The sequence below is a fragment of the Schistocerca serialis genome, chromosome 9, assembly GCF_023864345.2.
Source record: "Schistocerca serialis cubense isolate TAMUIC-IGC-003099 chromosome 9, iqSchSeri2.2, whole genome shotgun sequence".
In the NCBI taxonomy this organism is placed as follows: domain Eukaryota; kingdom Metazoa; phylum Arthropoda; class Insecta; order Orthoptera; family Acrididae; genus Schistocerca; species Schistocerca serialis.
Window position 1 is genome coordinate 71,278,648 of NC_064646.1, and position 15,035 is coordinate 71,293,682.

General features: G+C 45.3%; 1 protein-coding gene across 1 annotated transcript in view; it reads right to left on the bottom strand.

Annotated features, from left to right (window-relative positions):
• Positions 1–15,035, bottom strand: part of LOC126419212 (nuclear pore complex protein Nup88) — a 545,842-nt gene that overhangs the window by 449,927 nt on the left and 80,880 nt on the right. The window lies entirely within an intron of this gene.

The window sequence follows — 15,035 nt, forward strand, 5'->3', positions numbered from 1 at the left end:
TAGACTCAGATCACAATATAGTAGTGATGAAGAGTAGGCTGAAGTTCAAGACATTAGTCAGGAAGAATCAATACGCAAAGAAGTGAGATACGGAAGTACTAAGGAATGACGAGATACGTTTGAAGTTTTTTAACGCTATAGATACAGCAATAAGGAATAGCGCAGTAGGCAGTACAGTTGAAGAGGAATGGACATCTCTAAAAAGGGCCATCACAGAAGTTGGGAAGAAAAACATAGGTACAAAGAAGGTAGCTGCGAAGAAACCATGGGTAACACAAGAAATACTTCAGTTGATTGATGAAAGGAGGAAGTACAAACATGTTCCGGGAAAATCGGGAATACAGAAATACAAGTCGCTGAGGAATGAAACAAATAGGAAGTGCAGGAAAGCTAAGACGAAATGGCTGCAGGAAAAATGTGAAGACATCGAAAAAGATATGATTGTCGGAAGGACAGACTCAGCATACAGGAAAGTCAAAACAACCTTTGGTGACATTAAAAGCAGCGGTGGTAACATTAAGAGAGCAACGGGAATTCCACTGTTAAATGCAGAGAAGAGAGCAGATAGGTGGAAAGAATACATTGAAAGCCTCTATGAGGGTGAAGATTTGTCTGATGTGATAGAAGAAGAAACAGGAGTCGATTTAGAAGAGATAGGGGATCCAGTATTAGAATCGGAATTTAAAAGAGCTTTGGAGGACTTACGGTCAAATAAGGCAGAAGGGATAGATAACATTCCATCAGATTTTCTAAAATCATTGGGGGAAGTGGCAACAAAACGACTATTCACGTTGGTGTGTAGAATATATGAGTCTGGCGACATACCATCTGACTTTCGGAAAAGCATCATCCACACAATTCCGAAGACGGCAAGAGCTGACAAGTGTGAGAACTATCGCACAATCAGCTTAACAGCTCATGCATCGAAGCTGCTTACAAGAATAATATATAGAAGAATGGAAAAGAAAATTGAGAATGCGCTAGGTGACGATCAGTTTGGCTTTAGGAAAAGTAAAGGGACGAGAGAGGCAATTCTGACGTTACGGCTAATAATGGAAGCAAGGCTAAAGAAAAATCAAGACACTTTCATAGCATTTGTCGACCTGGAAAAAGCGTTCGACAATATAAAATGGTGCAAGCTGTTCGAGATTCTGAAAAAAGTAGGGGTAAGCTGTAGGGAGAGACGGGTCATATACAATATGTACAACAACCAAGAGGGAATAATAAGAGTGGACGATCAAGAACGAGGTGCTCGTATTAAGAAGGGTGTAAGACAAGGCTGTAGCCTTTCGCCCCTACTCTTCAATCTGTACATCGAGGAAGCAATGATGGAAATAAAAGAAAGGTTCAGGAGTGGAATAAAAATACAAGGTGAAAGGATATCAATGATACGATTCGCTGACGACATTGCTATCCTGAGTGAAAGTGAAGAAGAATTAAATGATCTGCTGAACGGAATGAACAGTCTAATGAGTACACAGTATGGTTTGAGAGTAAATCGGATTAAGACGAAGGTAATGAGAAGCAGTAGAAATGAGAACAGCGAGAAACGTAACATCAGGATTGATGGTCACGAAGTCAATGAAGTTAAGGAATTCTGCTACCTAGGCAGTAAAATAACCAATGACGGACGGAGCAAGAAGGACATCAAAAGCAGACTCGCTATGGCAAAAAAGGCATTTCTGGCCAAGAGAAGTCTACTAATATCAAATACCGGCCTTAATTTGAGGAAGAAATTTCTGAGGATGTACGTCTGGAGTACACCATTGTATGGTAGTGAAACATGGACTGTGGGAAAACCGGAACAGAAGAGAATCGAAGCATTTGAGATGTGGTGGACTGATAAGGTAAGGAATGAGGAGGTTCTACGCAGAATCGGAGAGGAAAGGAATATGTGGAAAACACTGATAAGGAGAAGGGACAGGATGAGAGGACATCTGCTAAGACATGAGGGAATGACTTCCATGGTACTAGAGGGAGCGGTAGAGGGCAAAAAATGTAGAGGAAGACAGAGATTGGAATACGTCAAGCAAATAATTGAGGACGTAGGTTGCAAGTGCTACTCTGAGCACAGGAAAGGAATTCGTGGCGGGCCGCATCAAACCAGTCAGTAGACTGATGACAAAAAAAACTTCGGCTAACCGAGCAAGCTTTCCGTCTCACCCAAATTAACAACTTGTCGCACACTACTTACGTAGCGTTCCCTGTCGACCTTACCTATTGCTGGCCGTATCACGCTGGATTCCCGCAAGAGTTCAGGTGAGACAGTGCATCTGAACGATCTTAATGAATCTTCAGCGATGTCTTGATTATGCCTTTCGTTACCTACACCCCTTAATGAACATCAATCTCTAAATGTTTTCTGAACGAGAATCTGATCCTTTCTTCTATGCTTGCTCTCGTAAAGTATTTTTACAACTGGGTCTGCAAGTCTTTCGAATCGCGTGTGCGTTCGGATCTGAAAGCGAAATGAAGTTACCCGGTGCATTATCGGGTCTGTGCGATGAACTTGTCACAACTACCCAACCGTCAAGATTGAAACAGCGTGTGCTTTCCTCACGATGTGTATAGAACGGGGTGTGCACTAAAGGACATTTCGCTAGACCATTTATTTCACGTACTCATAACATATTTACCAGAAAACAGAACTGAGGGGGCAATCAATTTTTGCGTTTGATAACTTCCGAAAATGAAGGAACGTTAGAAAAAGAAAAGGAAGAGTAGCGTTTAATGTCCCGTCGACGACGGGATCTTTACATACGGAGCACGCGCTCGGATTTTGGAAGGACAACAAAAGAAGTCCGCAGTGTGCTTTTCATATTAACTGTCCCGACATTTTCCTTAAGCATTTGTGGGAAACCAATCGAAATCTACATTTGGCTGGACAGACGGGGATTTGAACCGTCGTTCTCCAGAATGCGAGAGCAAGGAGTTATCACTGGAGAAATGTAAGAAAGTAAGTCCTGGGCTCCCTGAATTACTGAAGGGGGAGTGGACCTGCAGTGGTGTTCTTCTGGTAACAGTACTATCATTTATCTGAAATCATGTAATCTCAGTGGGGGTGAAGCTGACTCCTGCACGTGGTGCCCCTGCATAGGTACTGGACTAGATTCTCCAGTACTGAACTGAACGTCAGCATTCCAAAAGCATTGCATTATAGGTTTCACTATGAATGGAAACCAAAGGTCTTTATCAAGACCTCACCTTGTGATTGTATCAATCAACATAGAAGGATTGTCTGTTGCCAAAGAAGAACTCCTGCAACATATTGCCAAGGAACCTAGGTGTGATATTTTATGTATACAAGAAACCCATCGAGACGACACCATGAGAAGACCAAAAATCCTTGGGATGAAACTGGCAGTTGAGCGACCCCATAGACAATATGGCAGTGCTATCTTTGTGAGGAACGATATAGCTGTTCTCTCTACCTCACTTACAGAATTCAACAATATTGAAATACTGTCTGTAGAACTGAATGGTTGTATTGTGTCGTCAATTTACAAACCCCCAGGAGCAGATTTCCAATTTTCACCTACAGACAACTACACCAATCAACAAGCTCACTTTATTGTTGGAGATTTCAATAGTCATAGCAGTGTTTGGGGTTATGCTGAGGACGACAGTAATGGTGAAGCAGTTTTGACTTGGGCTGATACCAACCATCTTAATCTTGTCCATGATAATAAACTCCCACCATCTTTTAACAGTGGGCGTTGGAAACGTGGGTATAACCCCGACTTAATTTTTGTTAGCGAGAACATAGCTCACCAATGCAGAAAAACTGTTCTAAATCCGATACCAAATACTCAACACCGCCCCATAGGCTGCCAAGTGTTTGCAGCCATTACTCCTAGAATCACATCATTCCGAAGGCGATACAATTTCAAGAAAGCAGACTGGCAGAAGTTTGCTGATCTCCTTGACTCAGAAGTTTCACGCATAGAACCCTCAGTTTCCAACTATGATGAGTTTGTAGAAGCCGTGAAAAGATGCTCAAGACTCTCAACTCCCAGAGGCTGTCGAGTTAACTACATACCTGGCTTGACAGAAGAATCCGTGAAGCATCTACATAACTATATCCAACTTTTCAATGATAATCCTTACAGCATTGAAACCTTAACTGCTGGCCAAAATTTATCCTCAGCCTTAGCCAAATCCAAAAAAGAACGATGGATAGAGCTACTCGAGAACCTTGATATGTCTAAAAGCAGTCAGAAAGCCTGGCAGTTGCTGCGACGCCTGAACAACGACCCTGTCCACAATCATGGCCATGCAAACATTGCACCAGATCAAATTGCTCATCATCTAGTTCAGAATGGAAGGGTCAATTGTTCTAAAGATAGAACAAAACTCAAAAGAGAACCTGAACGTGAGAACAACCATATATCAAATGATTTCATCTTACAAGAACTCAGAACCGCAATTCAGAAATGCAAAAATGGTAAAGCGCCTGGTCTAGACGACCTAATGATTGAGCAAATTAAACATTTTGGTCCCATCACGGAAAGATGGCTTCTGCAATTCTATAATGGTTGTCTGAAGCGGAAACAGATCCCTGCCATCTGGAGGAAAACTAAAGTTATTCCCTTACTAAAACCTGGAAAGGGTGCAGCTGATCCCAAGAACTACCGACCGATTTCGCTCCTTTGCCATTTGTATAAAATCTATGAAAGAATGTTGCTAAATAGACTCACTCCCATTGTTGAAAAACAACTCATACCTCAACAAGCAGGTTTCCGACCTGGAAAGAATTGTACAGCACAAGTCCTTAATCTGACTGAACATATTGAAGAGGGATATGAGAAAGGATACATTTCCGGGGCTGTCTTCGTGGATCTCACAGCAGCATATGACACCATTCAACATCGACAATTATTGCACAAAGTCTATTACATCACTAGAGACATTAATTTCACCAGAACTGTGCAGACACTTTTGGAAAACCGGCGATTCTATGTGGAGTTCCAAGGAAGAAAGAGTAGATGGAGAAGTCAAAGGAATGGCTTGCCTCAGGGTAGTGTCCTTTCCCCCATATTGTTCAACATATTTACAAATGACCAGCCTCAACCTTCTCTTACAAAGAGTTTCATCTATGCAGATGATCTTGCCTTAGTCACACAAGCCAGAGATTTTGACACAGTAGAAAACCAGCTTACTGTTGCTCTCAAGGACCTATCTGAGTACTACAGAGTCAATAACTTAAGACCGAACCCTGCTAAAACTCAAGTTTGTGCTTTCCACCTACGCAATCGAGAGGCCTATAGAAAACTTACAGTGGTTTGGGAAGATCAAGAGCTTGAACATTGTTTCTACCCCAAATATCTGGGTGTCACCTTAGATCGAACGTTGACCTACAGAAAACACTGCACTAACACCAAGCAGAAAGTTGCTGCTCGTAACAACATCCTGCGGAAGCTCACTGGCAGCGTTTGGGGTGCAGATCCCAAACTACTAAGAACATCAGCCTTGGCCTTGTGTTATTCCGCAGCTGAATACGCATGTCCTGTATGGTACAAGTCATCTCATGCAAAGCAGGTTGATGTGGCCCTGAACGAAACCTGCAGGACAGTAACGGGATGCCTCAAAGCTACACCTATTGATAAACTCCATAAACTAGCAGGTATTGCTCCTCCAGACATAAGGCGTGAAGTCGCAGCCAAACTTGAGAGACATAAAGCAGATCATAACACCGATCACCTGCTACATGGATACCAGCTACCAATTAGTAGACTCAAATCTAGGAGGAGCTTCATGAGAACTACTACACCCCTCACCGGTCGGACTGGAGCAGCCAGACTATCTCAGTGGACAGCAAAATCTGACAGTAACGATTGGATGACTCCTTCTGAGACCCTTCCTCCTGGTGGAAATCAAGTCTGGACAGTGTGGAAGTCTCTAAATCGGCTCAGGAGTGGCGTCGGACGAACTAAGGACAATCTGTTTAAATGGGGCTTCATGAAGGAATCTTCCACCTTGTGTGACTGCGGAGAAGAACAGACAACCAAACATTTAATTAACTGTCCTAGATGTCCTGTATCATGTTCCACACAAGAGCTTGTTGATGTTTCAGACAATGCTGCTGCCGTTGCACAATTTTGGGCTAATACCGTTTAGTTTGTTCTTTTATGATTTGACCTGATTTGTTATATTGTATATATTGTAAATATTGTTGTAATGTTTTTGACTCGAAATAAAAAAATGTAATCTCAGTAAGGTCAGGTGGTCTCGGGTTGCACCCCAGTTTCGCCAAAGACGAGACCAGTGTCTGCGTACTACAGTGCCAGAAAGCGTAGTCAAATGTAGCCCACAATCATGTTTACGACAGTCATTATTTACATTCTGACGAAAAACTAACAGGAATAAAAGATGTTCTCTCCCACCGTACCCGAGGCAAACAGAAAGCCACAGATACCAAATCTTCACCGGCCGTACTCCCCGCTTCGAAACTCGCAGTTCTTATCGAGAGGAAGCGAAAATTGGCTGTCGCTCTAAAGTCTGAAATATTTTCGACGCTTCTCCCACTCACGAAGCGCGAGCGCATCTCCGCTGAAGTAGTGGAAGGCCTAGCTGATAAATTATTTTGTTTTTCGTTCACAGTATAAGATGGAAACGGGGGTCGGGATCGCTCGCAGTTTTTTAAGTTTTTTTCCCGGTTTCAGGGAAAGGGAGGGCGTAAAAAAAAAAGTTTCGCCTTCGCGGCAAGTTCGGGTGTGAAAAATGAGTAGCTTAGTTAGGGGGCCAGGACGGCGCGGCGGGACGGACTCGAACATAAAGGCGACGAAGAGAAATCGCCGATTTAGAAAATGCTGGGAAGTGCGTGGGCGGAGCGCGGGGCCGGTGCCAACAAATGCCGCCACTTAATCTAAATTGAGTTAAGACAGAAGCTATCCGGCAACGTCTATATAGCGGAGGCGGCAGCGGCGGCTGCCCCTCGGGACGCACACAAGCTCCCCCTAGGCCCGCCCTGGTCTGGCCGTGCAGTCGGTGCTCGTCCCCGACCACTCTGCCATGCAAGACGTATTGGGCTAGCTGACGGCTGTCACTGGTCGCAGAATTCCTTCGTGTCTTCTATTGCCGGATGGAATGGTACAGCAACTACCCCACAAACAGAGTTGTTAATAATCACCTCCGGCGTTCTGAAAATCGCCAAGATACGGTAAGAACATGGAGGTCCACAGTATAAAAAGTCTGTCACCTTCACCACATCAGAGGGCAATACCTTCACGAACCTTTGCAACATCATGATGAGGTTTGGCTTGTGGGGCGCTCAGTGGCGTGGTGGGGTGCTCAACGGCGTGGTTATCAGTTTCCATACAAATCCCCAATCTTTTCACTGTCCACTCCCGCCGTTTTCCTGAGTGACGATGGAATGTGAGGACAACACAACGGCCGGGAATCGAAACCGGGACGCCGTGATTCAGAAGCAGAAACGCCAACCACTTGACCACCAGCTGCGCGGGTCCTTGGTAACATCTGCGACTCGCTGTGTTGTGGATGCACGAGATATCCATGTCTACCTGTTCACGGTATGTCCAGAGAACTTCATGGAACGCAGCTGGCTGCATGTAGCACATTTACTGACAACATTACTTTGTCAAACCTCCAATCGACTGTTGAACCACAAAAAATCTTCCATGTTGTCCGACGTCAATTGGTAACGCCACTTAAGAACCTTAAAAATGACGTGGAACACCCAAGAGTGTTCCGAAAATTTATTAGCTACAGCTGCGTCCGAACAGGCCTCGGAAGGCGCAACGGTACCGACCGCCGCGTCATCCTCAGCGATACGCGTCACTGGATGTGGACACGGAGGGGCACGTAGTCAGCACACCTCTCTCCCGGCGGTATGTCAGTTCACGAGACCGAAGCCCCTACTTCTGAATCAAGCACTTCCTCAGTTGGCCTCACAAGGGCTGAGTGCATCCTGTTTGCCAACAGTGTTCGGTAGACCCGAACGGTCACCCGTCCAAGTGCTAGCCAAATCCGACAGCGCGTAACTTCGGCGACCTGAAGAGTACCGATGTTACCACTGCTCTTGGCTTATTAGCTAAAAATTGAAAACAATGAAACAGAGGAAATTGGTTTGAGAATTGCTCTAAAGATCCGACTTGTTGCATGCTGAAATTAAAACCACGGACCCGAAAGGTCTCTTATGCTTTCACACAATTCCTGCACTGTGCCACACTTTATCAATGTTTACAAGGCATAAAGTTGAGAAGCAAAATGTGTTAATGGGAGAAGCGATCGCAGTCGATGAACGGTTAGGGTCTGGCAACAGGCAGGATATACGAACGAAGTTTAGTGATGTATATCTGCAAACACAATTAGAGAATATGGTAAGACTGACGCATTTCGTAGAGCTCTTACTAGTCACTGCAAAAGGAAGAGAGAAACACCGACAAACTTTAGGGACAGGTTCCTTACACCAACACAAGAAAAAAATTTATAGTAAACGAGGGCTCTAAAGCGCATACCTTAAAAGACATGACCACCTGTTGAGTACAAGATACGTGCTTCACTATCGTGAAGACTGTTAGCTATTAAAGAATGCATTTCAGATTCCATGTTTATCAAACATTTTTTCTTTTTTTGGTCAATACTTTCTCCTCCCAAAATATGGAAAGCAAAGACCTTGCTGTACAAGAGCTCTGTTTCGTGGTATCGAAGAAGGACAAGTCCTCATGTCTCCTACGGTATACATTTTAGAGACCATGTTTACTAGATATTTTTTACTTATTTCTGTAGAAGGAACCTGTCCCTAGATAGTGTAGGTGTTTTTTGGGACACCCTACGTATGAAGTGCTTTTCAAAGTAGAAATGTTTTTCCATATGCTTCACACCTGCGTAGTGCAACAGGAAAACAATGTGAGTTAATAAACAAAGCAATACCATAGTGAATCATCCACTCACCGTCCTAAAGCGGCAAATTCACCGTCTATCCCGATATAGGCCTACTAAAAGTATTTTGTTTTAAAAGAATATTTAAAAAATTGAATGAGGGTATGATACGCATGAACTGAAATAATAAACAGTACAGCCCAACATGGTGTGGCTGGTTCATGAAGCTGTGTCACATCTCAGTTGAGAATATCGTCAAACCGTCAATACTCGACCACACACGCTCAAACATTCTGACAATATTTTTGTGGCCAACCATCTGCCCAATGCGCGTACTCAGACGGTCAATATATTTGCGGTTTGGCAATTTCATTGGAACGTTTGAGGACTCCTTAATGACCTCGACAACCGCCGCACTAGTCTCGTTGCAGTGAGAATTTGCACAGCTTTACTGAACACGTCGGTCTAATTCGCAGAATATTTGCTTCGCTCTGGAGATGAAAAATGATGGCTGACTTCCAGTATTTGATGCGTTGGTCAGAGAGAAGGATTTAGTACAATGGGAAATTCCATTTCCAGGAAGCCAACTCAACTTACTTTTATCTTCAAGCAAATAGTTGTCACAATTCGGTTATGCGTACCTTGGTTCATACAGCCCTGGTCATTTCATGTCATGAAACTGTGTTGGCTGATTGGCGACTCCATGGAGTGCTGTGTGCACAACGACCATATATGTTAAATTAAAAGGATCGTTTCTCAGTTTTGCTTGCTGATAACTTGATACTAGTGCCTATGAGTTTAATTTGTACACACAGAACTGAAGATGATCACGATGTGATTGAAAATCGATTTTGCTATCAATAAACCATCAATATTACGGCCAACGCTGACCTTCCTTTTAATGTGTCAGCTGAGTTAGCCCACTTCGAAATTATCTATGGCCATAACGGATAAAGCGACGGAGGTCAGGACTTCGTTGCGCTAACGTCAAACCGTGAATGCTGAGGATAATGAGGTGGAGCCTAATTCTGTAGCTTTTTGCCTTATGCAGGTAGTGTTTCTAACAGGATTAATAGCAATCTGAGGGATCAGGGTAAGAAGGATGTTTCTCGACCACTATCTATGATCAGAGCCCTTTACGGAGCTTTAAAGTACGGTCTAGGTTTGCGTAAGGCAGTTGGCGGGTGTCTACGACATCTGCGAGTGCACAAAACTGCCTTGGTTCAAAATGGCTTTGAGCACTAGGGGACTTAACATCTGTGGTCAACAGTCCCCTAGAGCTTAGAACTACTTAAACCTAACTAACCTAAGGACATCACAGACATCAATGCCCGAGGCAGGATTCGAACCTGCGATCGTAGCAGTCGCGCGGTACTGCCTTGGTGCCGGTCATCCTATGGAATAGTTAATATATATAACAACAACAACAGAGATTCTTGCGTGCACTTCCTGCTATTGGGATAGTGTTAAAGGAAGCAACTGAGATTACTCAACTGGCAAGCGACATTATAAATGGAGGTTTTTGTTTAAATTCTGCTTGGAATCCTGCATCCCTCCCTGGTCAAATGAGAGAGGTACTAAGCTAGCGCAACTTGCTCACATTGTTCATTAATATTTCACTATCGATAAGGCCTGACGCTGGTTGTTTGGTTGGTTTGTTTAAAAGAGTGGGAGGGGGGGGGGGGGAGGTCATCGATCCCTTGTTCCCAGTAAAATAATTACACAACGGAAAGAACAAGGACAGAAGGACAACCAACGCTACTATGGACAAAAACAGGAAAAGAAACCATAGAGAGAAGCAAGAAACAGGTAGAAGGGGTAAAAACAAGAGAGCAGATGACCGTGGCTGGCCGACCACGAGAATAAAAAGGAAAAGCCAGCCACTCTGCGACACATTAGAACATTCACCCTAAAAGCATTAGAGTGGAGAACACAAAGGGACAAAGGACATGTGCTAAAAGTTATATAGAATGATAAAACCCACCGTCGCGTATAAAACGTAAAACTACATTAGCCGATGAGGCGTTGTCAGCTAAAATTAATGGCAAGGAGTCCGGTAACTGAAGAGTCCGTCGCAGGGCAGCCAAAGGACGGCTCACCAAGATATGGGCCACTGTCAGCCGGGATCCGCACCGACACTGAGGTGGGTCATCACGGCGCAGGAGGTAGCCGTGTGTCACCCAAGCGTGGCCAATGCGGAGCCGGCTGAGCACCACAGAGTCCTTGCGAGAGGCCCGCATGGAGGACTGCCACACATTCGTAGTCTCCTTAATGGCACGAGTTTGTTGTGCGTGCTGAGGTTATGCCATTTCGTCTCCCAAAACCGCAAAACTTTGCGGCGTAGTACTGAACGCAGGTCAGCTGCAGAGAAGCCGATCTCCATAAGCGCTTTCCGCGTAGCCTGTCGGCAAGTTCGTTGCCTGGGATTCCGACGTGACATGGGGTCCAGACAACACCACTGAACGACTGGACCGTTCCAAGGCATAGATGGACTCCTAGATGGTTGCTATCAAAGGATGACGAAGGTAGCACTGGTCGAGAGCTTGTAGGCTTGTAGGAGTCAGTACACAGAAGAAATGCCTCCCCAGGGCATGAACGGATATGCTCAAGAGCACGAGATATGGCCACCAGCTCGGCAGTGAAAAGACTGCGGCTATCGGGCAAGGAATGCTGTTTAGTATGTCCTCCATGGACATACTCGAAGCCGACGTGAGCATCAGCCATCGAGCCGTTGGTGTAAACCATTTCGTGGCCTCGGTACTTGTCAAGAAACGAGAGGAAGTGGCAGCGGAGAGCCGCGGGGTTAACTGTGTCCTTAGGGCCATGTGAAAGGTCCAGGCGAAGCTGCGGCCTAATTGTACTCCTTGGAGGTGTACGTCAATGGACCTCAAGTATAGGTGGTAAAGGCAAGGACTCCAGTTCAGAAAGACGGGATCGGACACGAACCGCAATTGGAAGCCCTGACCTGGGCCGCCGATGTGAGGGATGAACCGCCGTGGGTGGGAAAAGGAGACGGTAATTAGGATGCGCAGAAGAATTGTGAACTTGTGCTATGTAACTGTCCGGCAGCTGTGCATGCCTAACCTGCAATGGAGGCACTCCGGTTTCCACAAGGACGCTGGTCACTGGACTCGTCCTAAAAGCTCCTGTCGCTAGGCGAACACCACAGAGGTGTACTGGGTCGAGTAAACACAACGCTGAGGGCGCAACATAAAAATCCATGAAATCCGCAGCATGCGGTAACAAGGTATACATAGAAAACTTTGTATTTAAAATGTATAAATATTGTCATAAAAACTCGAATTTATGTGTGTACATTTAGTAAAGAGCGTTTTCCTGCCTTTTTTTTCAGCCTTCTGACTGGTTTGATACGACCTGCCAGGAATTCCTCTCCTGTGCCAACCTCTTCATCTTAGAGTAGCACTTGCAACGTGCGTCCTCAGTTATTTGTTGGATGTACTCCAATCTCTGTCTGCCTCTAGAGTTTCTGCCCTCTACGGCTCCCATTAGCATCATGGAAGGCATTCCCTGACATCTTAACAGATGTCCTATCATCCTGTCCCCTTCTCATTGTCAGTGTTTTCCACATATTCCTTTCCTCTCCGATTCTGCGCAGAACCTCCTCATTCCTTACCTTATCACCCCACCTAATTTTCAACATTCGTTCTGTTTTATGGAACGGCAATAAAGAACCCAATGATGGTGCTCAAACTTCACCGGGACATATCTGGGGTATAAAAAGTAAAAGAAAAATTGCGTTATACTCAAGGCGGACACTCTCCAACAGAAATCGATTTATAAGCAAATGTGGACAGAAGAGTTTCCACCTCAAGACGATTAAAACCTCTTTCATATTATATATGCAATTATACTGCCAGAGAATTTAATCTTTGCAGGCCTACCTCATACTCAACATGTATTTACATGTCTTGGCGATGTTTCTGTGCTACCGTTTCAATGTTAGGACGCTCAAATGATCTCCGTTTGGAAAGCTGGTCCCTTGTGGTGCCAACGGTTTCCCTGTTATGGCGAATACAGAGTGTATGGTCAAAGGATAGTGAGAAAGGGCAGCGAGCAGCGTAATGGCTGGAAGTACCTCAACATCATTTCACAGATGCTAAATCAATCTCTCTCTCTCTCTCTCTCTCTCTCTCTCTCGCTCTCTCTCTCTCTCTCTCTCGTCCCAAATACTATACGTGTCTGCAACGTGTCAGTTCCCGAAAGATGGGTGCAAAATAACATCGAAGTCTAGGACGCGTGTAATCATCTGGTGAACAGCATGCCACAGTTCAAGATAGCTGCCGTCAGAAGAGGGCGTCCGCTAACCGGTGTGTATTGGCGGCAGGGAGCTTGCGGAGTGGAGAGCTGAACTGCCCGCATGTTCGCCACTCGGCCCCGATAGTTGCGTCGCCGCGTCAGATCGCCAGGGGGACTTCGACGTTCCTCGGTCAGTTGGTCGCGCAGCTGGACCCGCATGCGGACATCGATAGTCCTCACCGAGTCTCGGTCAAAGGCGGGCAGTATGAAGGGGCGGAGACAATGCCGGCCGCTGGCTCACAAACGCTCTCGTCACGAGGGGCGCTACTTCATACGCAGATCTCTTAGTTTTCTCTGCAGCGGAGAGTACGCTGCAACGAGCATTTGAGAGCAGTTACTACCGCGCCCTGGATCGGGACTTGATCTTGAAGTCCCGCAATTCGTGGGCTGTGAATTTCACAGCTTCATTCTGCCGCTGGTTCAGTAAGGTAAAAGCTGCCATCAATCTATAGATAAATCAGAATATCAAAGCCTTTTCCTAGGAGGTCATGCTGAAGGTGGGATACGCTTGCCTTCCTCAGACGTCGAAATGACCAGTTATTGTGGTACATGCAGTTTTAAGTGGACTCCGAATCACGGAGCTACTGGGAATTTTACACACACACACACACTGACGGAAATTACAGAAGCAACAAGTAACGGAAGATAATCGACCCACGACGTATTGCTTTGCAATCTGACGTTTACCCTCTTGGCCCCTGAGCCACATATATTCCGCTAAGCAGTAAAAATGTACGATTTCAGTAATGTTTATATGAACGCTTGTCTGAAAGGACAGACACCACGCAGAATACGTAGCTGTGAAACATTACATGTAAATTGAACGAGGATTACTGCTATCAGCTGCAGCGGGACATCAAGCGGAATCAGCGGCAACAAGTGAAAATGTGTACCGCAACTGCACGGAGTACCTCGGCACGCCTCACGGCCGATCCACTATCTCACCGGGCGCCACCAACCCGCAGCCCCTGTCCATTAAACTTCCGTTCGCTACTCAGAGATTCCAAGAGAAGGTAGGATGTATTTGTGCATTCGCACTGAAGAAAGGGGATCCACTGCACAGCTAGGCTTATCAATTATATGAATGCGCAGTGCCGGACGGGGTTCGAATCCCGGTCCCGCACACATTTTCGCTCGTCGCCGCTGAATCCTCCTAATATCCAGCTGCAGCTGACAGCAGTAATCCCCATTCAGTTTACATATCAGCAATGTTTCTCACGCTTTGGTTAAGTCAATCTGTGCGATCTCCTTTTTCCCCATGTGTGTCGGTCCTATCGCCCCGCGAGGGAGATTCTTGTCATGTTTGGAAGGTATGGAGAGAAGCCAACAGGAAGTTGAAGCTTTTGATTCTGTTTTTGAGCAGCGCTCAGACAGAAGGGGTAGAAGCGCACGGCCTACGAAAGGCTTGTATCCGGATTCGAGCCCCTGTCGCAGCTTTTTGTTCCAAATTTTAAAAATGGTTCAAATGGCTCTGAGCAGTATGGGACTTAACATCTGAGGTCATCAGTCCCCTAGAACTTAAAACTACTTAAACCTAACTAACCTAAGGACATCACACACATCCATGCCCGAGGCAGGATTCGAACCTGCGACCGTAGCGGTCGCGAGGTTCCAGACTGAAGCGCCTAGAACCGCTCCGCCACTCAGGCCGGCCCAAATTTTAAACTAAATGATACTCTAGATACTATTCAGTAAGAAAACGGAATGTGTTTTCACCGTATAAATGAAATATTTAACAGGAAGGAAGAAAAATTCGGGTTCACCATAGCATCGAAGCTGAGGTCGTATGAGATCCAGCAGTAGCTCGGACTGTGGAAGGAAATAAAATGTGTCCTTTATGAAGGAAACAACCGAATATTTGCATTAAACGATTTAGG